General features: G+C 50.3%; 1 non-coding gene across 1 annotated transcript; it reads right to left on the bottom strand.

Moving 5' to 3' along the window:
* Positions 1 to 9,109: 9,109 nt before the first annotated feature.
* LOC126476477 (5.8S ribosomal RNA) lies at positions 9,110 to 9,264 on the bottom strand. The gene has a single exon (XR_007587007.1). It is a non-coding gene; the product is annotated as a 5.8S ribosomal RNA (ribosomal RNA).
* Between the last annotated feature and the right edge of the window lie 17,382 nt (positions 9,265 to 26,646).

Here is a 26,646-nt window from a genome sequence, read left to right as displayed (position 1 = left end):
TGATCGTTGAATGGCGGCCGAAGACTATCGTCGCACCTGTGCGCCCACGGAGGAACACACTAAGGCGGACGCGGCCTCGCAGCAAGGAAGATCCATGGGAGGCCAAGGGACATGACCGAGCTTGGATCCTGCACGCAGGTTGAAGCACCGTTGCGCAAACGCCGCGCAGGCGCGCCGATCCTGCACCACCGGCCTGCACGAGTCCGACCAAAAGTGACAGCAGACCACGCCCGCGCTAAATGCGCGCACTTACTGGCAGCCCTACGGGACTCACCTTGCCCAGGCCCGGCACGTTAGCGCTGACCCAATTCCCGACCAAGCCTGACTCGCTCCGATCCTCCAAGCCAATCCTTATCCCGAAGTTACGGATCCAATTTGCCGACTTCCCTTACCCACATTATTCTATCGACTAGAGGCTCGTCACCCTGGAGACCTGCTGCAGATATGGATATGAACTTGCGCAACACCTCCACGTGGCCCTCTCCTGGATTTTCAAGGTCCGAGGGGAAGATCGGGACACTGCCGCAACTGCGGTGCTCTTCGTGTTCCAAACCCTATGTCCCTGTTAGAGGATTCCAGGGAACTCGAACACTCATGCAGAAAAGAAAACTCTTCTCTGATCTCCCGATGGCGTCTCCGGGTCCTTTTGGGTTACCCCAACGAGCATCTCTCAAAGAAGGGCCCGACCTGTATCAGTTCCGCTGCCGGGTACCGGAATAGGAACCGGATTCCCTTTCGCCCAACGGGGGCCAGCACAAAGTGCATCATGCTATGACAGCCCCCATCAACATTGGATTTCTCCTAGGGCTTAGGATCGGTTGACTCGTGTGCAACGGCTGTTAACATGAAACCGTTCTCTGTATCAGCCCTCCAGGGCCTCGCTGGAGTATTTGCTACTACCACCAAGATCTGCACCAACGGTGGCTCCAGTCAGGCTCACCCCCAGACCCTTCTGTGCTCACCACCATGACCCTCCTACTCGTCAGGGCTTTTCGACCGGCCACAAGGACCGGCCATGAGTGACAGACTGACGGCCGAGTATAGGCACGACACTTCGCGCCATCCGTTTTTAGGGCTAGCTGCTTCGGCAGGTGAGTTGTTACACACTCCTTAGCGGATTCCGACTTCCATGGCCACCGTCCTGCTGTCTTAAGCAACCAACGCATTCCATGGTTTCCCACGAGCGTCGATTCGGGCGCCTTAACTCGGCATTTGGTTCATCCCACAGCGCCAGTTCTGCTTACCAAAAGTGGCCCACTTGGCACTCCGATCCGAGTCGCTTGCTCGTGGCTTCAGCATATCAAGCAAGCCGTAGATCTCACCCATTTAACGTTTGAGAATATGTTGAGGTCGTTTCGTCCCAAGGCCTCTAATCATACCGGATGAGACTAGTACAAGCACCAGCTATCCTGAGGGAAACTTCGGAGGGAACCAGCTACTAGATGGTTCGATTGGTCTTTCGCCCCTATATCCAGCTCCGACGACCGATTTGCACGTCAGAATCGCTACGTACCTCCATCAGGGTCTTCCCTGACTACATCCTGGCCAGGCATAGTTCACCATCTTTTGGGTCCCAACGTGTACGCTCTAGGTGCGCCTCACCTCGCAATGAGGACGAGATGCCCCAGGAGTGTGGAGGCCGCTGCCCCGTGAAGGGTGGGGAAGCTCCATCCTCCCTCGGCCCGCGCAAGGCGAGACCTTCACTTTCATTATGCCTTTAGGTTTCGTACAGCCCAATGACTCGCGCACATGTTTGACTCTTTGTTCCATGTTTCAAGACAGGTCGCAAAATTGTCCAAAGCTGAAGCGCAGCTGACGGGAGCGATTATTACGCCCGAGACCATCCCAAGCCAACATCGGCGTGTGTCCAGGGCCAGGCTAGGTAGGTACATTATCCGGGAAGAACCGCGCGCTCTTTCCGGGGGCCCGAGCGCCCAAAGGGGCGAATCGACTCCTACAGTTATACTGCCGAGCAGCCAGCCAGGACATCGGGGCTCTGCCCAACAGACGCGAACCGAGGCCCGCGGAAGGAAAGACTGCGCACCCGGTCCGTAGGCCGGCACCCAGCGGATCGCGACGTCCTACTAGGGCAGAAGTGCGACCCACCGCACACCGGAAAGGCAACCGGACACGACACCGCCGCGGATTTCTCCGCTTGCGCGGCCGCCCCATCTGCCGAGGGCGGTGGGAAGTGGCCGGATGGGCGTGAACCTCACCCGTTCGACCTTTTGGACTTTCAAGTTTACCCCACAATGGTTTCACGTACGTTTGAACTCACTCTTCAAAGTTCTCTTCAACTTTCCCTTACGGTACTTGTTCGCTATCGGTCTTGTGGTCATATTTAGTCTCAGATGGAGTTTAGCACCCACTTGGAGCTGCACTCTCAAGCAACCCGACTCAAAGGAGAGGTCCCGCCGACGCTCACACCAGCCGCTACGGGCCTGGCACCGTCTACGGGCCGTGGCCTCATTCAAGTTGGACTTGGGCTCGGCGCGACGGGTCGGGGTAGTGGACCCTCCCAAACACCACATCCCACGACAGGCGGCAGCCTGCGGGGTTCAGTGCTGGACTCTTCCCTGTTCGCTCGCCGCTACTGGGGGAATCCTTGTTAGTTTCTTTCCTCCGGTTAGTAATATGCTTACATTCAGCGGTTAGTCACGCCTGCTCTGAGGTCGTTGTACGAGACAGTACTAGTATGCGAACCGCCAGGCGATGGGCGCGCATCGCACGTTTAAGGAGACGTGGCCGGCCCCACAGGCGGCCACGACACTCCCAGGTCTCCGAAGCGGGCAAACCCCGAGGTCAGTCGTTGACGGCGCGTTTCGGGGCGGGCCCGCCCGCTGCCGGCGCGCCGTAGGGCACGGAAGCTCGCACTGGGGCGTATCGCTTTCCAGTCGGGTGTGCCGCGGCCGTCCTCGCAGGGGAAGTGAAGCGTCTCTCATAGCCTCTCCTTCCCAAGTGGCTCTTTCCGCCTTCCCGTGGCGCCAGATGTTAAGCTTGGCGTTCTGCCTTGCGACAAAAGGGAGAGCTGCGACCCAACCCGATGCGAAAGCGAAGGGTGCGTGGCACAGGGGGAGCTGTGTCAAGGGACCGAACACCAGTCCCTTTCTGCTCGCAGGGCACAGACCAGCAGGTGCTCTGCATGCCGGCGACCTCGTTTGTCGGCGTGGGATCGCGGCGCGAGTCGGCAAGGGTGCTTCGCTGCGCCCCTGGGTAACCGGGGCGTGTTCTGCCAAACCCAGGAGGTGTTGACATCGCCTGGGCTAGGTTAGATGGGCCCAGACCGCCGAACGACTGGGGGACCGACCCACCTCCTGAGTAGGAGTGGGTCCTTGGCCTTCAGGTGGAAACTCGGGCTAGTAGGCGGCGAAGGGCGAGGGGTGCATCCGCCTCTCCGGAGTGCGGGGTGCACTTGCCGAGGAGCGTCGAGTGAAATCGTCGACGACGAGGCCTTCGACGGGGACCAGTGCGCTGGCAACGGCGCGCTGAACCCTGCAGCTCTGGAGTGCCCTTGACCTAGGGGCGAGGTCGGTGGGCGAGCTGCAAGAGTCCCCCCCCCCATGCCAGAGGAGCCGGTCTGGGGCAAGAGACGGGCTCCCACTTCTTTTTATCACTCGTTCATAATGGCCACAACAGATACGAGTGATACTAGTGCGCCTTCGAGAGCTTCTTTTGCGCCTGATCCCTCTCCACAGGACGAGAAGGGACAGGCAGTAGAGGATCTTACAGTAATGCAGAGGCATTCTAAAATCACGCTGCTCCTAGAACAGAGCATTAAAAACGGCAAGATAAGTCAGGCGGCAATCTTGCAGGTAAAAAATGAATTGGCTGCATGGGCAATTGCCCATGCTAAATTGGAAGGAAGAGTAGGCGAGCTAGAAAAGGAAAATACCCGATTAAGACAACAACAACAACAACAACAACAACAACATCAACCGAGCAAGACCTGGGCGGCGGTGGCAGCACAAGCCCCCAGACAAAACAACACAAAAGAGACAATAGACAGAGTGTCAAAGAAACAGGAGACGGCAGTCTTCCTTAGGACCCTGCCTGGAAAAGATACAAGTGTCAAAAGAATACAGGAACTTCTGACCACTACGATAGACCCAGTTAAAGATAAAATCAAGATAAAACGGGTCAAACCAAGCCGCAACTCGGTAATTGTGGAAGTTGCGACAGAAGAAGACAAGAACAAACTTCTAGAAAACCCCAAATTAAATGCAGTAGTGAAATGTGAACCCCCCAAAAAGAGGAACCCCCTGGTCATACTTTACGGTGTTCCTACTGTAATGACCAACGAAGAGCTGACTGAGGCAATCAGAAAGCAAAATTTTGAAGATATAAATGAGAAAGATTTTCAAAATAACTTCAAACTAAGATTTAAGATGGGTCCTCGGGACCGTGATGTCGTACATCACGTCGCCGAGGTTTCCGCAACAATGTGGAGGAAAATCACGGTACTGGGCAGACTATACGTGGGATTCCACGCCATAAATACAAAGGATTACATTGTGGTACCTCGTTGCCATAACTGTGGTGACTTGGACCACATCCTGAGGCACTGCACCAGGGGGTCGGCCTGCTCCAAATGCGGTGACAATGGACATACACGAAAAGACTGCAAGGCCACAGGTGTCTGCATCCCGTGCAAGAGTCGTGGCAAGAAGTCCTGTGGAGCCACAGGACGGAACTGCCCTACCTACAGGATGCTCGAGCAAAGGTTGATATCCCGCATCGATTATGGCTGAAAACAGCATACCATGCGGGATGCCTAAGCATAAATCCCCGAGCAAAAGGAGGAGGGATGCAATGAGAGCATGCAGATTCAGGATTTTCCTGAAGTCGCTAATTAAGGCTGATGTATCAACAGATGATAAATCTATACAAACTGACTCCCCCACCAGGGACATTGGAATACAAACTGAGCTCCCATCAGAGGCCAGAGCACCCTCCTCCCAATGCCGGGACAAGCTGCCGATTAAAAATCCACAACGGCAAGAGCATCCTGTGGTAGTGACAGACAATAACATGAAACCTGTCCAAGAAAGTACAATAACGAGTTCCACCGCCACTCCCAACACCAGAGATAGCCCGGTGATTAGGTTGCCTCCCGTGGACCCGGTGAGGGTGTACCCAAACCTTGAGTACACCATGCAGCTAGCTAGACTGGAGCAGCCGACAACCCTGACCACTGCATTGCGTCACGTGGTCCGAGTAGGACATAAGTACGGACGAAGGGTAACCTTCTCGGTGATGGAGGCTGTGGACAGGATAGAATTAAAGTCGGTGAACCTCCCCACTGACTTCGGAGCACTGCGAGACCTACTCATAAAAGTGTTTGACAGACGAGGAGAAAAATTTGACTTAAATGAAATTTATCAACAATCAGTGATGGCAAACGGATGACTGGCCTATGACTGGAACAAAACTTGGCCGCATGACCACATACATACCTATTTCCCATGACGACTAGAATAAAAATTGGACAACTAAACACTCACAACAGTCGACTGGTAATGCAGGAGCTCCGTAAGGAAGTGGTGGAGAAGAGACTAGATGTACTCTGTTTACAGGAGCCGTATTCTCTGGCTGGAAAAGTTGCGTTCACTGCCGCAACATGGCAAATTGTCAGTAGCGGGGACAGTCCCAGAGCGGCTACTGTGATAACAAACACTGCACTGCGTGCAACACCTCTGTCACAGTACTCCAATAGTCACTGCAACGTCGTGGAAATACAATCTCCTTCTGGAATTATCATCTTCATCAATATGTACTTCCAGTATGGTGAAAGAATAGAACGACACTTAGATCATCTAGCGAGTGTGGCCACGGCGTTGCAGGGACGCAAAATTATTATAACTGCCGATATAAATGCCAAGTCCCCCCTACGGTACAGTGGCACAAGGGATGATAATGGTGCTAAGGCAGAGGAGACGATAATGGCTCTCCAACTGGTGGTGGCAAACAGACCAGGTAACCCCCCCACCTACGTGGCTGGAGGAGGACAGGGCACCAACATAGACGTGACGCTGGTCACGCCGAATGCACTAAACATGATACAAGAATGGCGAGTGGAAGACAATGTCACCACCAGTGATCACAATTTAATCACCTTCATTGTAGGAGGTGGAGAGTGCCGCTGGGCCATGGGGTGGGAGGTGCAAAGAAACTTCAGGAAGACGGATTGGGAGCGCCTGGCCAGAGAGTGCGATATTCCTCCATTACCGGAAGGAGACGCACGACAGGACTTCAATGTGGACGACAGAGCCGAGGAACTGGTACAAAGCTGTAACAAGGGCGATTAAGGCGGCCGTACCAACCAGCAGGAGGGCCGTGGCGGCCACACCGGCACCATAGTCAGCCGAGCTGCAAGAACTGCGTCAGTCTGTTAGAAGACTGAGGAAGCACTACCAGCGCAGTGTCGTCTGGTGGGAGAAGCAGAGATGGCTACAGTTATACCGGGAGGCAAAGGACAACTTTCAACAAGAGTTACAAAAGACGAGAATAAACAGCTGGGAAAGTTTTGTAACTAATCAGCTGGCCCTCGATCCTTGGGGTGTACCTTACAGACTAGTGAGGGAGAAAATCCGCTCCCCAACAATGATATCAACGCTCAGGCACGGTGACGGAGTGACGGAATCTTGGCAGGAAACTGCTGAGGTCCTCCTTCGGTCACTGCTGCCTGACGATGACAGGAATGATGATACTGAAGAGCAGCGTCAATTACGAAACGAAGACCTTTATAGGTACGTAAATGACGTAGCGGTCCTCCCCTTCTCGGTAGAGGAAGTTGCTGTTCTTATCAAGTCCTTAAAGAAAGGGAAAGCCCCCGGACCAGACGACATTGTGGCGGAGGTGGTGCAGTTCTTGGCCCCACAACTAGTTGCCCCACTTACAGAACTTTATAATGAATGCCTTAGACAAGGCAAATTTCCAAAAACATGGAAAACTGCAGACATGGTAATCATCAAAAAAGGCCCCGAGAAGGACCCTGCTGAGGCCAAATCCTACAGGCCCATCTGCCTGCTGGATGGCTTTGGCAAACTCCTCGAAAAGTTGTTAGCGAACAGACTGACGGCTCACCGCATGCTGCAGGGGATGAGCGACAGGCAATTCGGTTTTAGGCCGGGGCGATCGGCATCTGATGCAATTGCCCTGGCGGCCGAGGTCTGCAGCTCAGCCCCGTGTAAGTATGTTGTTGGCATCATGGTGGAGATCAGTGGCGCCTTCGACAACCTGTGGTGGCCTTCGCTCTTCTCCTGCCTTCGGGAGAAGGGATGTCCAGGGCTGCTATATGGGTGTTTGAGGAGCTATTGTGAAGATCGGGAGGTATGGCTATCATCCCCTAGCGGGAAAGTCCGGAAAACCATCACCAAGGGTTGCCCCCAGGGCTCCGTGTTGGGTCCCCTTTTTTGGGACATCCACATGGAGCCTCTTCTGGAAAGCCTGCAACGAAGCGAAGAAGTGCTAGAGGTGATAGCCTACGCTGACGACCTCCTCCTGCTGGTCGGCGGCCGAAGTCGCGAGGATTATAGAACCCAAAATAGAGTGAGCACTAAATAAACTACAACTGTGGTGCCACAACACCAAAATGACGATCTCACCAACCAAGTCGACGTACCTGCTACTTAAAGGACAATTAACGAGAAACCCGACTGTGAGAATTGACGGTACGCCCGTTTTACGAAGACGAGAAACGCGCTACCTAGGAATCATCATCGATGAAAGGTGGAACTTTGCAAGGCACATAGAAACCGTAACCCAGAAAGCCCTACAATTATTAAATAACCTGATTTCCATAGGACACAAGAGATTCCACCTTCCGCCTCATTTAATCAAACTCTACCACAATAGTATACTGACATCCATAGTGGGTTACGGGTCAGGAGTCTGGGCTCACAGCCTCACGAGGGTGGTGCCTGCCATGACGGTGAGGAGAGTGCAAAGAAACATGATATTAAGGTCCGTAGGAGCATATAGAACTTCTCCGGGTGGAGCACTGCTAATCATAATAGGGCTCTGCCCTTTAGATATTAAGATTAGGGAGCAGGCCGCTTGGTACTGGGCCAAAAAGGGTATCAACACAAAGGTAGAGGAAATTATGGGGGTAATAGTCAGGGAAAAGGGAGAGATAAGGGAAAGAGGGATAGATCTATGGCAGGAGATATGGGAGTCAGATGAAACTGGTAGAAGAACCTTTCAGTTCCTACCAGACGTCAAGGAAAGACTAAAAATGAAGTATTTTGAGCCAACTAGGGGTTTGTTCCACTTCCTCACCGGTCATGGCCCATATCCGACTTATCTAAGTCGGTTTGGGAAAAGGGCGACGCCTGCGTGCGACTGTGGTGCACTGGAGGGTACTCCTGACCATGTGGTCTACGAGTGCCCCCTTTTCGATGATGTAGCCAGGACACTAAGACGACAACTACCAAATACAAATACTTATGACCTTTTGAGACAAGAGGAGACTTTTCAAAGACTAAACATACTAGCCAACGAGGTATCACAAAAAGTATTAAAAGCTTTCTTGAGAGACCTACAAGCCTAGTTAAATAAAAACATTGATTGCGACCATAGCTCCAGTCCCATACCGCCCGTTCGTGGATAGGTCGACTTCAAAGTTGGAATCCGCCACGACCGGGACTAGGGGGACTGGGGTAATCCCGAACAGGACAACGCACCGACTTTGACTTAGAATAGGAAGTAGATTAGGCAATTAGAATAGGATAGTAAATTAGGAACCTGCAGCGATAAACCATCTTTGCCTGCCCTGTGCCAGGGGCACGCCCATAGGGATTAGCTCTATGGGCAAGGCTTCCAAAGTAGGTTTATAAATTACACTGGCACAATTGTAACGCTGCAGGCAGTTAGTACTAACCCTTTTTGTAGTAACTAAAAGTTAAGCTAACTTAGAATAAGAAGTAGTCTGCCTAGTACTAACCACATAACTGTCTGTAATTAATTAAAATGTAGAAGCTGCCATTGTATAAAGTAGGAACATAGGACCCACTAATCATTAAGGTGGTGGGTCAATCATGTATAATTATTATTGTTGTTATGAATAAAAAAAAAATAAAAAAAAAAAACCGCGCTCTTCAGTATACGTAACCGACCCTCAGCCAGATGTGGCCTTGGAACGGAATCCATGGACCGCAATGCGCGTTCGAAACGTCGATGGTCATATGTCCTGCAGTTCACATGTCGACGCGCAATTTGCTGCGTTCTTCATCGACCCACGAGCCGAGTGATCCACCATCCTGGGTGAACTTTTTTAGTTTCCACTGTCTCTTTCAAAACAGTTGCATAGGCGGGACTGAGGCGTTTGACGGCCCCTATTCCAGTGATTTGTCCAACGGCCTCACGGCCGATGGGCGTCGTACGGCTCCACACTGGAGCGGACAGGCACTCGGGCGAAAGTAATTCAAAACCGGTGCCAGGCGCCAGGTGCTGCAGGCCAGCCCCTCCAGAGCTTCAACGGTCGAACCACTCAACATTTCAGTTAGTTTTGAGAAGCATGCGTGGTTCCGCACGCGGCGCACGGCTACTGCGAGCCGCACAGGTAGCGTGTTGCGCGACACGACACGCACTAGTCGGTAATGATCCTTCCACGGGTTCACCTACCGAAACTTTGTTACGCAGTTTACTTCCTCTAAATGATCAAGTTTGGTTATCTTTCCGGTAGCATTGGCAACGACAGAGTCTATGCCGCCTACCAGTCCAAAGACCTCACTAAATCATTCAATCGGTAGTAGCGACGGGCGGTGTGTACAAAGGGCAGGGACGTAATCAACGCGAGCTTATGACTCGCGCTTACTGGGAATTCCTCGTTTACGCGGAACAATTGCAAGCCCCAATCCCTAGCACGAAGGAGGTTTAGCGGGTTACCCCGACCTTTCGGCCTAGGAAGACACGCTGATTCCTTCAGTGTAGCGCGCGTGCGGCCCAGAACATCTAAGGGCATCACAGACCTGTTATTGCTCAATCTCGTGCGGCTAGAAGCCGCCTGTCCCTCTAAGAAGAAAAGTAATCGCTGACAGCGCGAAGGATGTCACGCGACTAGTTAGCAGGCTAGAGTCTCGTTCGTTATCGGAATTAACCAGACAAATCGCTCCACCAACTATGAACGTCCATGCACCACCACCCACCGAATCAAGAAAGAGCTATCAATCTGTCAATCCTTCTGGTGTCCGGCCTGATGAGGTTTCCCGTGTTGAGTCAAATTAAGCCGCAGGCTCGACTCCTGGTGGTGCTCTTCCGTCAATTGCTTTAAGTTTCAGCTTTGCAATCATACTTCCCCCGGAACCCAAAAGTTTTGGTTTCCCGAAGGCTGCCCGCCGAGTCATGGAGGAACTGCAGCAGATCGCCGGCAGATATCGTTTATGGTTAGAACTAGGGCGGTATCTGATCGCCTTCGAACCTCTGACTTTCGTTCTTGATTAATGAAAACATACTTGGCAAATGTTTTTGCTTCTGTTCATCTTGCCACGATCCAAGAATTTCACCTCTAACGTCGCAATACGAATGCCCCCGCCTGTCCCTATTAATCATTACCTCTGGTTCCGAATACCAACAAAATAGAACCGAGGTCCTATTCCATTATTCCATGCGCACAGTATTCAGGCGGGCTTATCTGCTTTAAGCACTGTAATTTGTTCAAAGTAAACGTGCCGGGACATAAATCGAACTACGAGCTTTTTAACCACAACAACTATAATATACGCTTTTGGAGCTGGAATTATCGTGCCTGCTGGTACCAGACTTGCCTTCCAATAGATACTCATTATAGGGTTTAAAGTGTACTCATTCCAATTACGGGGCCTCAGATGAGTCCCGTATCGTTATTTTTCGTCACTACCTCCCCATGCCGGGAATGGGTAATTTGTGCGCCTGCTGCCTTCCTTGGACGTGGTAGCCGTTTCTCAGGCTCCCTCTCCGGAATCGAACCCTGATTCCCCGTTACCTGTTACAACCATGGTAGGCGCAGAACCTACCATAGACAGTTGATAAGGCAGACATTTGGAAGATGCGTCGCCGATACGAGGACGGTGCGATCAGCCCACAGTTATTCAGAGTCACCAAGGCAAACAGACCGGACGAGCCAACCAATTGGTTATGATCTAATAAAAGCGTCCCTTCCATCTCTGGTCGGTACTCTGTTTTTTTTATTCTTTATTCAGATTCATTACATTATACATAATTAACCCACTACCTAAGGACATTAGTGGGTCCTACTAATGATACAGAAGAAATGCAGCTACAGGTAATCTTAATTTTAATTTTACCGCTATGTGGTTCTTAATCTACTTAGTCTACGAATAAACTAATGCTCTAATTCCACCTGCGGCGTTACAGATGTGCCAGTGCTCCTATAAACCTAATAGATGTTGGCCTGGCCCAATGAGCTAATCCCAGTGGGCATGCCTCTGGCACTGGGCGGGCCCGTAATTTGGTTTCGCTGCAGTCTATCCGAAGGTCTTATCCTGTCTTCTATGTCTAACCTAAATTATATAAAGTCATAGTTGGTGCGTGTTACAGTCCAGTTCTTTGTCCCCCCCTCCCCCTAGTCCAGAGAGAGGCGGATTCCAGCCGTGAAGTGGCTGGCCAAATCCCTGCCCGTCAGTACATGAAGGGTACACAGAGTCTGAGTCGGTGAATTTTTTGCTATTTAGTGATTGTCCCGTAGAAAGTTCGTAAGGACTTTTTTCGAGATTTCATCTGTTAGTTTATTCAAGATGTTGAAGGTGTTGTCGTACCTTAGTAGGTGGTAAGTGTCGTTGTTCGGTAGCTGTTGTCGTAGGTCGTTGGCTACGTCATCAAAGAGGTGGCACTCATACACCAGATATTCTGGGGTGCCTTGCACGGCACCACAGTCACACGTGGGTGTAGCCTGCTTCCCAAACCGACATAGATATGTTGGGTAGGGTCCACGTCCAGTAAGAAAGTGCAGCATTCCTCTCTCAGGCGTGAAAAATGTGAGTTTTGCTCGTTCCTCTATGTTCGGTAGCAGCTGCGTCCTATGTGCTCGTTGTTCCACTGTTCCTGCCATAGATTGATCCCTCTCTTTTTAATAGCGTTTTTATCCCCTGCGTGAACCCCAATTATCTCCCTGATTTTATCCCTATTCTCCTTCTTCGCCCAGTACCAGGCGGCCTGCTCACGGATCTGTCCAGTTGACAGATACCCATTAGCACTAGAAGTGCCCCTCAAGGTGTTGTCCTGTTTGCCCCTGCTGAATGTAGGAGCATGTTCCGCAGCACTCTTCTTACGGCCATAGCGGGCATGACCCTCGTGAGTCTGTGTGCCCAGACCCCTGATCCGTATCCTGCTATTGAGATCAAGATACTATTGTGATATAATTTGATAAAGTTGGGTGGAAGGTAAAAACGTTTGTGGTCGATTCCGATGAGGTTGTTTAGTAAAACCAAGGACTTTTGAGATACGGCATCAATGTGTGATGCAAAGTTCCACCTCTCATCGATGACTACACCAAGATATCGGGCCTCGCGGCGCCGAGGAACTGGCGAGCCATTGATTCTTACAGTGGGGTTTCTGACCAGTTGGCCTTTAAGTAACAGATACGTTGATTTACTGGGCGCGATCGTCATTTTTGTTTTGTGACACCTTGATATAAGTGTGGTTATGACTCTCTCCACTTTAGGCTCTAAATCCTCGCGGCTACGGCCGCCGACCAGCAGGAGGAGGTCGTCTGGGTATGCTATGACCTCTAGCACATCGTCACTGCTCTTCAGGTCTTCCAGTAATGGCTCCATATTGATATCCCAAAAGAGAGATCCTAGATCAGAGCCTTGAGGACATCTTTTGGTCACAGTCTTCCTGTATTTGCCGCTAGGGACCGATAGTCAGACCTCCCTGTCTGCACAATAGCTCATCAGACAGCAGTATAGTAGCCCTGGACAGTTCTTCTCCCACAAGCAGGAAAAGAGTGAGGGCCACCACAGGTTGTCGAAGGCACCACTGATGTCCACCATGATGCCGACAACATACTTGTGCTGGGTGGAGTCACAGCCCTCGGCAGCCAGGGCGATTGTGTCTGACGCAGATCTCTCAGACCAGAAACCAAACTGTCTGTCAGTCATCCTACACAGCATGCGGTGTGCTGTCAGTCCGTTTGCCAGTACCATCTCTAAAAGCTTGCCCACTATGTCTAATAAGCAAATGGGTCTGTATGACTTAATTTCAGTGGATCTTTATCTGGACCCTTTTTGATTATGATTATATTTGCCTTTTTCCAAATTGCTGCGAATTTTCCGAGTCTCAGGCACTCGTTGTGTAACTTAGTGAGAGGAGCTAACAGTTGGGGACAAGGAATTGCACCACCTCCGCAGTATTGCCATCTGGGCCAGAAGCCTTTCCCCTCTTGAAGGCCTCGATCTTGGCAGCAACTTCCTCTTCAGAGAAGGGGTAAGTTCTGATGTTGTTGTCATAATCCCTTAGGTCTTCTCTCCTTATTCTTTTCTGTTCGTCTGTGTCATTTTCCTCCACATCGTCAGGTAACAGGACCCAAAGGATGGCCTCGGCAGTTTCCTGCCATGTGCCCGTCATCCGGTCCCTGTCCCTGACGGTGGGTAGCACTATGGCTGATACTATTTTTTCCTGTACCAGTTTGTATGGGACTCCCCAAGGGTCTGTAGTCAATTGGCTTTTCACTTAGTTTTCCCAAATTCTGAACCTTACTGCCCTAAGCTCCTGCTGAAATTGCTCCTCACTTTCTCTGTAGATCTGCAACCATCTTTGTTTTTCTCCCCAGACGACACTCCACTGGTAGTACCTCCTCGCCCTCCTTACAGCCTGGCGCATCTGTCCTAATTTGACCGACCGTGGTGTGGGGGTGGCCGCAACGGCTCTCCTCCTGGTTGGTACAGCTGCTCGTACCGCCCTGGTGATCGCTTGTACCAGTTCTTCGGCGTACTCTTCCGCGTTTTCGTCACCCTCCAGCAATTTCGGGATGTCGCACTCTTCCGCGAGGCGGTCCCAGTTGGTCTTGTTGTAGTTGAGCTGCAGTTCCCACCCCATGTCCCAGTGGCACTCCATTTCCCCTATAGTGAAAGTGATTAAGTTATGATCACTGGTGGTTGTTCTGTCCCACACTCTCCAGTTGGCGACTTTTGTAGTGAGATTTGGTGTTACCAGTGTAACATCAATGTTTGTGCCTTTTCTCCCACCGCTGGAATAGGTGGGGGTTTCCCTTGCTGGTTGGCAACCACCAGTTGCAATATCATGATTGTCTCCTCAGCCTATTGTCCACGTTCCTCTTGCATGCCACTGAACCATAGGGAGTACTTTGCATTTATATCTGCAGTCACGAGCATCTTGCGTCCCTGCAATGCCGTGGCTACTTGTGTAACTATCTCCAGAAATTCATCTTTTTTTCTTCCATATTGGAAGTATATGTTGGTGATGTATAGCACTCCTGTGGGCGTTTGCAGCTCCACGACATTGCAGTGTTCGCCAGAAAACTGCGCAAGGACTGTGGCTCAGAGTGTTCTATTGGTAATTACGACTGCAGCTTTTAGCTCTGCTTCGCAGTATATCAGTTGCCAGTTGGCAGGCATAAATTGGATGCGCCCCGCTTGGGAGTAAGATGCCAGCAAACAGAGTACATCTAGACTCTTCTCCTCCACCACCTTCTGGAGTTCCTACAAGACTAGTTTGCTATAATGAGTGTTGATCTGACCCACGTTTAATTGGCTCACGCGGGAAGTAGGTGTGAATGTGTGATTCTGGCCAGTTTTTGGACTAGTCGTGGGCTACTCTGCCATTTGTTATTACGGATTGGTTGTATAATTCGTCAAAGTCTAATTTTTGATTGCGTCTTTCGAAAACCTTTTTGACTAGGTCTCGCAGGGCCCTAAAGTCGGTGGGGAGAATCATTGTCTTGAGTTGGATTCTGTCCACAGCCTCCATTACTGGAAAGGTGACGCCTCTCCCATACTCGTGGCCGACACATACCACATGTCTTAATGCGGTGGTGAGGATTGCTGGCTCCTCTAATCATGATAATTGCAATGCATGCTCCAGGTTGGGGTATATTCGTAAGGGATCAATTCCCATTCCTCTCTGAGATGGTGAATCTGAGGATGGACTTGTGCTGCTTACTTCATTACTTTGGACCTGTTTGGTTGTGACTGATTCTGTGCAGTGAGATTTCCGTGAATTCACAAGTACAGGAGACCTTTGTGGTCGAGAATGATCTTTGATCGACCTGGGTCCCCAGCTAGGAGGAGAGGGAGCGTCTTGTTCACAAGGGTCGGTTTTTATGCTTACATCTTTCATTGTTATTGTCAGGTATCGTGATTGAGTGATCTTTTGAATAAATTCTCTGAATTCATTCGCCCTCAGAGCGTCCCTCAGCCTCTTGTTTGGGGATTTCCTTTCTGGCCTCCTGAGTTCAGGTGTGGCCTCAGCCATAATCAATTCGGAAGATTAACCTTTGGTCCAGCATCCTGTACTTTGGGCAGTTCCTGCCAGTGGTGTTACAGGGTTTTCTTCCCCTTTTAGTGCATGGGATGCAGGTTGCATTCTTGTTGCAGTTTTTTTATTGTGTGGTCTTCTGCCCCACACCTGGAGCAGGCCGGCTTCCTGTCACAGTGTTTATGGACATGGTCCAGATCGCCACAGTTGTGGCATCGGGGGACTACTAAGTAGTCTCTGACATTTATCGCATCAAACCCGATGTATATTTTCCCCATAGCAGTAAGTTTACACCACATCTTGCGGAGACCTCGGCGATGTGATGGACAACATCCCGTTCCCGAGGCCGTGTTTTGAAACGCAATTTAAATTCATTTTTAAAGGTTTCCCATTCAATATCCTCAAAGTTGTGGTTATACATTATTTCATTGATATCACTTTCTGTTAGTACCACAGGTACATCATATAATATCACTAGCGGATTTCTCTTCTTAGGTGGTTCACATCTGCTGGCCTTGTTTAGTTTGGTGTTGTTCAGTATGTTATCTCTGTCTTCCTCGGTAGCAAGATCTATGACTACTATGTTCTTTGTGGCTTTCACCTTGTTTACTTTAATTTTATCCCTTGCCGGGTAAATAGTGCTAGTAAGGATCTCTTGCACCTTTTTAATGGTCTCACCAGGCAGGGGTCTTAGAAAGTCTGCCGTGTCTGGTCTCTTTAAGATCTTGGCAATTGTTTCTTTCGTTGTTTGGGCCTTAGTGGCGGCTTTCGCTACCACTCCGGCCCATGTCTTGGCTGGCTGTTGTCTTAATCTGGCGTTTTCTTTCTCAAGCTCCTCGAGATGCCCCTCAAGCTTAGCATTAGCAATAGCCCAGGCAGCGAGCTCATTCTTTATTGCCAGGGCCGCAGCCTGGCTTATTTACACTAGAGTCCAGAATTTGACTAATTCTACAGTGTCTGTCATACATGTTTTCATCATCGTGACCCATTTCCTCCTGCGAGGTAGGAACGGTAGACACCCTCGCCCTCGAAATCGCACTCGAATCACTCGTCTCTTGGTCTGCCATATTGACTGACGTGTGAAAAAAGTTGGGAGCCCATCTCTTGCCCCGTACCGGCTCCTCTGGCATGGGGGGGGGGACTGTTGCAGCTCGCCCACCAGCCTTGCCCCAAGGCCAAGGGCACTCTTCGAACTGCAGGGTTCAGCGCGCCGTTGCCAGCGCACTGGTCCCCATCAGTGGCTTCGTCATCGTCGATTTCACTCGACGCTCCTCGGTAAGTGCAACCCGCGCTCTGGAGAGGTGGATGCACCTCTCGCACTTCACCGCTTACTAGCCCAAGCTTCCACCTCTCGGCCAAGGACCCACACCTACTCAGGTGGTGGGTCGGTCACCCAGTTGTTCAGCGGTCTGGACCCATCTAACATGGCCCAGGCGATGTCACCACCTCCTGGGTTTGGCAGAATACTCCCCGGTTACCCAGGGGCGCGGCGAAGCACACTTGCTGAGTCGCACCGCGATCCCACACCGACAAACGACGTCCCCAGCATGCAGAGCACCTGATGGTCTGTGCCCTGCGAACAGAGAGGGACTGGTGTTCGGTCCCTTGACACAGCTCCCCCTGTACCACGCACCCTTCGCTTTCGCATTGGGTTGGGTCGCAGCTCTCTCTTTTGTCACAAGGCAGAATGCCGACCTTAACATCTGGCACCACGGGAAGGCGGAAAGAGCCACTTGGGAAGGAGAGGCTATAAGAGACACATCACTTCCCCGAGTGAGGACTGCCGCGGCACGCCCGACTGGAAGCGATATGCCCCAGTGCGAGCCTCCGTGCCTTACGGCTTGCCGGCAACGGGCGGGCCCGCGCCGAACTGCGCCGTGAAGCGACTGACCTCACGCCAGTTTTTAAAAAAATATTCTTTATTTCCATAACAATAATAATTATACAAAATAACCCACCACCTTAATGATTAGTGGGTCTTAATTTTCTTAGTGTTATAAAAGCAGCTTCTAAATTTTTACTTTACTACAGACAGTACTATATTTATTACTGGGCCGACTACTTCTAGTTTTACTAGTGTTAGAATAGGTTCTAATATCTACGAGTGGTTAGTATTGACTGCCTGTGGCATTACAGTTGTGCCAGTGTTAATATAAACCTACTTGGGTGCCTGGCTCATAGAGCTAATCCCTATGAGCATGCCCCTGGCACAGGGCAGGCAAGAAGTTAATTATCGCTGCAGGTTCCTAACTTACTATCCTATTATATTTAACTAAATCTACTACCTACTCTACGTCATAGTTAGTGCGTTGTCTCAGTTCGCGATGAAAATCACCCCAGTTCCCCTAGTCCTGCACGTGGCGTATTCCAACTGTGAAGTGGACCTATCCACCAACAGGCGGTACGGGATTGGGGTGGTGGTCGCGATCGGTGATTTCTAGGTATCTAGTCACGAAGGTCTCTCAGAAAAGTTGTTGATACTTCTTGTGATACCTCATTGGCTAGTGTGTTGAGTCTCTGAAAGGTCTCCTCTTGTCTTAGTAGGTGATAGGTGTTTGTACTTGGTAGTTGTTGTCTTAGTGCGGCTGCTACATCATCGAAAAGAGGGCACCAAACCGACATAGATAAGTCGGATTGGAGCCATGACCAGTGAGAAAGTGGAACAATCCCCGAGATGGCTCGAAGTATCTGATTTTCATTCTTTCCTTTTCATCTGGTAGGACCTGCAAGGTTCTTCTACCAGCTTCATCTGACTACCATAACTCCTGCCATAGATCTTCACCCCTTCCCCTTATCTCCCCCTTTTCCTTAACTGGTGATCCCATAATTTCCTCTACTTTTGTAATATTATCTTTCTTGGCACAGTACCATGCGGCCTGTTCGCTTATCTTTATATCCAGGGGGCAGAGCCCCATTATGATTAACAGGGCTCCTCCCGGGGATGTTCTGTATGCCCCCACAGAACTTAGTAACATATTCCTTTGTACTCTTCTCACCGTCACGGCGGGCACCACCCTCGTGACCCTGTGAGCCCAGACTCCCGAGCTGTAACCCACTATTGACGTCAGTATACTGTTATGATATAGCTTAATTAGATGAGGCGGAAGGTGAAATCTTTTATGTCCGATGGAAATCAGGTGATTTAGTAGTTTTAGTGCTTTCTGGCTTACAGTTTCAATGTGCCTTGCGAAGTTCCACCTTTCATCAATGATGATTCCCGAGTAGCGTGTTTCTCGTCTCCGAAGAACTGGCGTACCCTCAATTCTCACAGGCGGATTTCTCATTAGCTGTCCTTTGAGTAATAGATAAGTCGACTTGGTTGGTGAGATAGTCATCTTGGTGTTGTGGCACCATAGTTGTAGTTTGTCTATTGTTCTCTCTATCTTCGGTTCTATGTCCTCTCGACTTCGGCGCTGACCAGCAGGAGGAGGTCATCAGCATAGGCTATCACCTGTATCACCTCTTCGCTCTCTTGCAGGCTGTCCAGAAGAGGCTTCATGTGGATGTCCCAGAAAAGGGGACCCAACACGGAGCCCTGGGGGCATCCCTTGGTGATAGTTTTCCCGACTTGCCCGCTAGGGGATGATAGCCATACCCCCCGATCCTCACAATAGCTTCTCAGACAGCCATATAGCGGCCCTGGGCACTCTTTCTCCCAAAGGCAGGAGAAGAGCGAAGGCCACCACAGGTTGTCAAAGGTGCCACTGATGTCCACCATGATGCCAACAACATACTTACATGGGGCTGATCCTCAAACCTCGGCCGCCAAGGCGATTGCATCAGATGCCGATCGCCCAGGCGTGAAACCGAATTGCTTGTTGCTCATCCCATGCAGCATGCGGTGTGCAGTCAGTCTGTCAGCTAATAATTTTTCGAGAAGTTTGCCTATCCATCCACCAGACAGTTGGGTCTGTAGGATTTGGCCTCACCAGGCTCCTTCTCAGGGCTTTTCTTAATGATCACTACATTTGCGGCTTTCAATATTTTCGGAAATCTGCCCTGCCTGAGGCATTCGTTGAAGAGATGTGTGAGCGGCGCAACTAGCTGTGGGGCTAAGAACTGCACCACCTCCGCCACAATGCCGTCTGGCCCGGGAGCATTTCCTTTCTTTAGGGGCTTGATGGGAGTGGCAACCTCCTCCTCAGAAAAGGGGAGGACCGCTTCGTCATTTTCATACTTAATAAGGTCTTCATTCCGTAATTGTCGCTGTCCTTCAGTGTCATCATTCGTATCATCGCCAGGCAGCAGGGACTGGAGGAGGGCCTCGGCAGTTTCCTGCCAGGATTCCGTCATCCCTTCCCCGCCCCTGATCGTTGATAACATCGGCGGGGAACTGATCTGCTCCCTCACCAATCTATATTGCACTCCCCAAGGGTCGAGGCCCAGGCATAGTTCACGACCTTTCGGGTCCCAACGTGTAAGCTCTAGGTGCGCCTCACCTTGCAATGAGGACGAGACGCCACGGAGTGCATAGGCTGCCACCCCTCTGGTAGGGACCCTGTTCTTTTTTTTTAGAAAAAAAGAAAAATTCTTTATTAACAAACCATTATAATTAAATTATACAAAGTTAACCCACTTCCTTATTTTATTAGTGCGTCGTAATACTTATACATTTATACTTAGCTCGCAGCTAGTTTCAAGTTTTTGTAAGTGAGCTACAGTTGATTTTTAACAAACAATGGGCATCTAATTTCTAGTATCTACAGTTTAAATCTAATTCGTATAACTAATTACTATATTCTGCAGCGTCTCATGTGTGCCAGTGAAAGATACAAATCGACTTTTAAATTGCCTTGCTCTTCCAGCTTATCCCAAAGAGCGTGCCCCTGGCACTGGGCAGGCCTCGATGTTAATTCGCTGCAGTTCCTAACGTAATTTCCTAAAACTAAGTCCTAAAAACTAACTTATCCAACGTCATTTTGGGTGTGTGTCACAATCGGTGGTGTAATCCTGCGCGTGGCGGGTTCCAACTGAGACGAAAGTCGGCCAGTCCACGCACAGGCGGCATGGGAATAGGGCTCTTGGACGCATTCAGTGGTTGTTGTCTTGGTTATTTAGTTTATCTCTCTTAAGTATTCAGTTAGAACTTTTCGCGATACCTCGTTAGCCAATGTGTTTAAGGTCTGAAAAGTTTCCTCTCGTCTAAGTAGTTGATATGTGTCATAGTTGGGTAGTCTGTCTCGAAGTGTGTTCGCGACATCAATGAAGAGGGGCATTCATAAACTACATGTTCGGGTGTACCCTCCGGATCGCCACAGTCACACGCTGGTGTAGCCCTTTTCCCAAATCGAGATAAGTATGTCGGGTAGGGTCCATGGCCAGTGAGAAAATGGATCAGGCCTTGTGTGGGCTCACAGTATTTCAATTCTAAGTGTTCCCTTACATTAGGTAGGAACTGGAAAGTTCTGCGTCCAGCCTTTTCTACCTCCCAAGATTCCTGTCAGAGTTCCTCCCCTCTTTTCCTTATTTCCCTTTTATCCCCCACCCTGATACCCATGATGTCTCCAATCTTCTCATAATTTCCCTTTTTAGCGCAATACCAAGCCGCTTGTTCTCTTATTTTTATGTCCAGAGGGCAAAGCCCCATTATGACTAATAGGGCCTCCCCTGGAGATGTTCTGTTGGCCCCCACAGATCTTAATATCATGTTTCTCTAGACCCATCTCACTGCCATGGCAGGCACAACCCTCGTGAGCCTGTGCGCCCAGACTCCCGAGCCATAACCCACAACTGAGGTTAGGATGTTAGTGTGGTAGAGTTTAATTAGGTGTGGTGGGAGATGGAATCTTTTCTGGCCTATCGAGATGAGGTTATTTAATATCTGGAGAGCTCTCTGGGTAACGGTATCAATGTGTTTCCCGAAGCTCCACCTCTCATCAATGATAACTCCTAGATAGCGTGTCTCACGTCACCGGAGAACTGGTGAACTGTCAATACTGACAGTCGGATTTCTGATGAGATTTCCTTTTAGCAACAGGTAAGTGGATTTGCTGGGCGATATCGTCATTTTTGTCGTATGGCACCACTGTTGGAGTTAGTCTATGGCTGTCTCTATTTTTGGTTCAATGCCTTCCCGGCTACGGCCGCCGACCAACAGGAGGAGGTAATCCGCATAGGCTATCACCTCTAGCACCTCATCACTTTGTTGTAGTCTATCTAATAAAGGCTCCATATGGATGTCCCAGAAGAGGGGTCCTAAGGCGGAACCTTGGGGACATTGTTTGGTAATTATCTTTCCAACTCTTTCGCTAGAGGATGATAGCCAGACCTCCTGAACCTTACAATACAACACATATTTGTGTGGGGTCGAGCCGTAGACCTCGGCCGCCACGGCGATTGCATCAAATGCCGCCCGCCCTGGCCTGAAGCCGAACTGCGTATTGCTCATCCCATACAACACTCGGTGTGCCGCCAATCCGTCAGCTAGCAGCTTCTCCAAAATTTTACTGAATAGATCCAGCAGGCTAATCGGCCTGTATGATTTCACTTCCATGGGGTCCTTGTCTGGTCGTTCTTTATAATGACTATATTTGCCATTTTCCATTTCTTTGGGATCTTTCTTTGCCTGAGGCATTCATTGTAAAGGTGAGTAAGTGGCGCAGTCAGCTGGGGCACCAGGAACTGCACCACCTCCGTCACAATACCGTCTGGCCCAGGTGTTTATCCTCTTTGCAACGATCTTATATGGGCTGCTACCTCCTCCTCTGAGAAGGGGTAGACAGCAGTCTCATTATTGTATGCTTCTTGATCTTCATTTCTCAGTTGCTTCTGCCCCACCGTTTCCCCATCCGCAGTGTCGTCAGGCAGCAGGGACCGGAGGAGGACCTCTACAGTCTCCTGCCAAGATTCTGTCATCCTCTCCCTGTGCCTGACTGTTGATAGCTCCAGAGGAGAGCGGATTTTTTCTCTTATCAACTTATAGGGAAGCCCCCACAGGTCGATGGTTCAAATGGTTCAAATGGCTCTGAGCGCTATGGGACTCAACTGCTGTGGTCATCAGTCCCCTAGAACTTAGAACTACTTAAACCTAACTAACCTAAGGACATCACAAACATCCATGCCCGAGGCAGCATTCGAACCTGTGACCATAGCAGTCGCACGGTTCCGGACTGCGCGCCTAGAACCACGAGACCACCGCGGCTGGCACAGGTCGATGACTAGCTGATTTAGCACAAAGTTTTCCCAGCTTCGCGTCCTAGCTTCGCACAGTTCCTTGTGGAACCTCCGCTTTTCCTCCCTATGTAGCAACTGCCACCTTTGTCGCTCCTGCCAGACGACACTGCGCTGATAGTGCCTCCTCAGCCTTCTGACAGATTGGCGCAGTTCTCCTAGTTCAGCAGACCATGGTGACGGAGAGGCTGACATGGCCCTCCTCCTAGTTGGTACAGCTGCCCTCACCACTCTAGTCACTGCACTCAACAGTTCCTCCACTCTCGGGTCTACGTCCATGTCCCCATGCATGTCACCTTCCGGTAATGGAGGAATGTCGCACTCCCTTGCTAGGCATTCCCCGTCAGCTCATTTGTAATTTGGTTGTACCTCCCACCGCATGGCCCAGTGGCACTCTATTTCTCCTAAGGTGAAAGTTATCAACTTGTGGTCGCTTCTGGCGGCTTTTTCTATAACTCTCCAGTGTTGGATAATATTGGTTGTGTTCGTTGTTACAAGAGTGGCATCTATATTTGTGCCCTGTTCTCCTCCTATAGCGCAGGTAGGAGGATTGCCAGGCCTGTTGGCCACCACAAGTTGTGATGCCATAATGAGTTGTTCTACTTTTTCACCGTTCGCATCTCTTGTGCCACTGTACCACAGGGGGGTTTTAACGTTAATGTCAGCTGTTATCACGACTTTTCTTCCCTGTAACGCCGTGGTAACTATCGCTAAATGATTTACACTCCTGGAAATTGAAATAAGAACACCGTGAATTCATTGTCCCAGGAAGGGGAAACTTTATTGACACATTCCTGGGGTCAGATACATCACATGATCACACTGACAGAACCACAGGCACATAGACACAGCAACAGAGCATGCACAATGTCGGCACTAGTACAGTGTATATCCACCTTTCGCAGCAATGCAGGCTGCTATTCTCCCATGGAGACGATCGTAGAGATGCTGGATGTAGTCCTGTGGAACGGCTTGCCATGCCATTTCCACCTGGCGCATCAGTTGGACCAGCGTTCGTGCTGGACGTGCAGACCGCGTGAGACGACGCTTCATCCAGTCCCAAACATGCTCAATGGGGGACAGATCCGGAGATCTTGCTGGCCAGGGTAGTTGACTTACACCTTCTAGAGCACGTAGGGTGGCACGGGATACATGCGGACGTGCATTGTCCTGTTGGAACAGCAAGTTCCCTTGCCGGTCTAGGAATGGTAGAACGATGGGTTCGATGACGGTTTGGATGTACCGTGCACTATTCAGTGTCCTCTCGACTATCACCAGTGGTGTACGGTCAGTGTAGGAGATCGCTCCCCACACCATGATGCCGGGTGTTGGCACTGTGTGCCTCGGTCGTATGCAGTCCTGATTGTGGCGCTCACCTGCACGGCGCCAAACACGCATACGACCATCATTGGCACCAAGGCAGAAGCGACTCTCATCGCTGAAGACGACACGTCTCCATTCGTCCCTCCATTCACGCCTGTCGCGACACCATTGGAGGCGGGCTGCACGATGTTGGGGCGTGAGCGGAAGACGGCCTAACGGTGTGCGGGACCGTAGCCCAGCTTCATGGAGACGGTTGCGAATGGTCCTCGCCGATACCCCAGGAGCAACAGTGTCCCTAATTTGCTGGGAAGTGGTGGTGCGGTCCCCTACGGCACTGCATAGGATCCTACGGTCTTGGCGTGCATCTGTGCGTCGCTGCGGTCCGGTCCCAGGTCGACGGGCACGTGCACCTTCCGCCGACCACTGGCGACAACATCGATGTACTGTGGAGACCTCACGCCCCACGTGTTGAGCAATTCGGCGGTACGTCCACCCGGCCTCCCGCATGCCCACTATACGCCCTCGCTCAAAGTCTGTCAACTGCACATACGGTTCACGTCCACGCTGTCGCGGCATGCTGCCAGTGTTAAAGACTGCGATGGAGCTCCGTATGCCACGGCAAACTGGCTGACACTGACGGCGGCGGTGCACAAATGCTGCGCAGCTAGCGCCATTCGACGGCCAACACCGCGGTTCCTGGTGTGTCCGCTGTGCCGTACGTGTGATCATTGCTTGTACAGCCCTCTCGCAGTGTCCGGAGCAAGTATGGTGCGTCTGACACACCGGTGTCAATGTGTTCTTTTTTCCATTTCGAGGAGTGTATGTGCTGTTCTATGTTATCACCATACTGAAAATACATGTTTATGAAAGTAATGATTCCCACAGATGATTGGAGCTCCACGACGTTACAGTGGCTAGTTGTAAACTGTGAGAGTGTGGTGATCCTCAAAAGTTTGTTTGTAATTATAATTGCCAGCTTCGGGTCATCCCCTCTGCTGACTATTTGCCAGCTAGCGGCAGCAAATGCGATTTTTCCAGCTAGGGTATACGGCTCCTGTAGACAGAGTACATCTAGTCTCCTCTCCTCCACCTTCCTTCAGAGCTTCTGCATCACGAGTCGACTGTTATGTGTGTTTAGTTGTCCAATATTTATTTTTGTCATTAAAGGAAGTATGTATGTATTCGGTCATCTGGCCAGGTCTTACTCCAGTAGAAAGCAATTCGTCCATGTGCTAGTACTGATTGTTGGTAAATGTCGTCGAGATAGATTCCTCACCTCGCCTTTCGAACACTTTCTTGAGCAGTTCTTGCAAGGATCCAAAGTCAGTGGGGAGATTCACTGATTTTAGTAGGATTCTGTCAACAGCCTCCATAACCGAGAAGGTTTTCTTCCTACCGTCTTCATGTCCTACACGGACCACATGTCGTAAGGCAGTGGTCAGGGTAGCCGGCTGCTCCAATCTTGATAGTTGCATGGTGTACTCCAAGTTGGGGCACACTCTTACCAGATCGACTGGTGGTAGTCTCGCTATTGGTGAGCCTTGTGCAGTAGAGCTCGTGTTTGAGCTTGTCACTGTGTTTTCCTGAAACTGTTGTTTATTTGTGTGTTCGCCTGTAGAAATTGCCACAGCCACAGGATGCCCTTGCCATTGTTGGTGTAGTATCGGCGTTGCTCCCCAGCTTGCAGAGGAGGGAGTTGCGGCCATGGGGGGGGGGGGGGGAAGTCAGTTTGTATGCCTATGTCCATCGATGAGAATTCAGTCTGTATGGCTTTGTCTTCTGTTTCGATTTTAGTGGCGAGCTTGTCACCGTGTTTTCCTGAATTGGTTGTTTATTTGTGTGTTCGTCTGTAGAAATTGCCACAGCCACAGAATGCCCTTGCCGTTGTTGGTGTAGTATCGGCTTTGTTCCCCAGCTTGCAGAGGAGGGAGTTGCGGCCATGAGTGGGAAGTAAATTTGTATGCCTATGTCCATCGTTGGGAATTCAGTCTGTATGGCTTTATCTTCTGTTTCGATTTTAGTGGCGCCCGAGAGCGACCTCAAAAAATCATTGAATCTGTTTGCCCTCATAGCGTCCCTCCACCTTATGCTCGGGGACTTTCGCTTTGGCATCCAGTTCGGTATGCCGGGCTTAACCATAATCAGTTCTAGAGATTAAGCTCTGTTCCAGCATTCGATATGTCGGACAGTTCCTTCCTGTGGCTCCACAAGACTTTTTTCCTCGATTTTTACATGGTATGCAAATTGCCGCCGCCTTACAATCTTTGCGGCTATGACTATTTTCACCACACTCGGTGCACGCCGACTCCCTAGTACACAGCCTTAGGATGTGGACCAAGTCACCACAGTTGTGGCAACGAGGTACCACGACATAATCTCGTGTATTGATGGCATGAAAGCCAACATATAATCTGCCCATTGTTGTTGTATTTTTCCACATTGGCGCAGTTACTTCGGCGACGTGATAAACAAAATCACTACCCCGTGGCCCAGTCTTAAATTTTAGCTTAAAACAATTCTTAAATTCTTCCTCGTTCATTTCATCAAAGTTTTGTTGTCTGATTGTTTCTGAGAGTTCATCATTGGTCATAATTGTGGGTATGTCATATAATATAACAAGAGGGTTTCTCTTCCTTGGTGGTTCACATTTGACCACCGAGTTCAGCTTCTGATTGTTCAGTAGTTTCTCTTTGTCCTGCTCAGTGGCAAGTTCGACAATAA

This window comes from Schistocerca serialis, chromosome 4 (assembly GCF_023864345.2).
Source record: "Schistocerca serialis cubense isolate TAMUIC-IGC-003099 chromosome 4, iqSchSeri2.2, whole genome shotgun sequence".
In the NCBI taxonomy this organism is placed as follows: domain Eukaryota; kingdom Metazoa; phylum Arthropoda; class Insecta; order Orthoptera; family Acrididae; genus Schistocerca; species Schistocerca serialis.
This window is presented reverse-complemented; position numbering and strand designations above follow the sequence as displayed.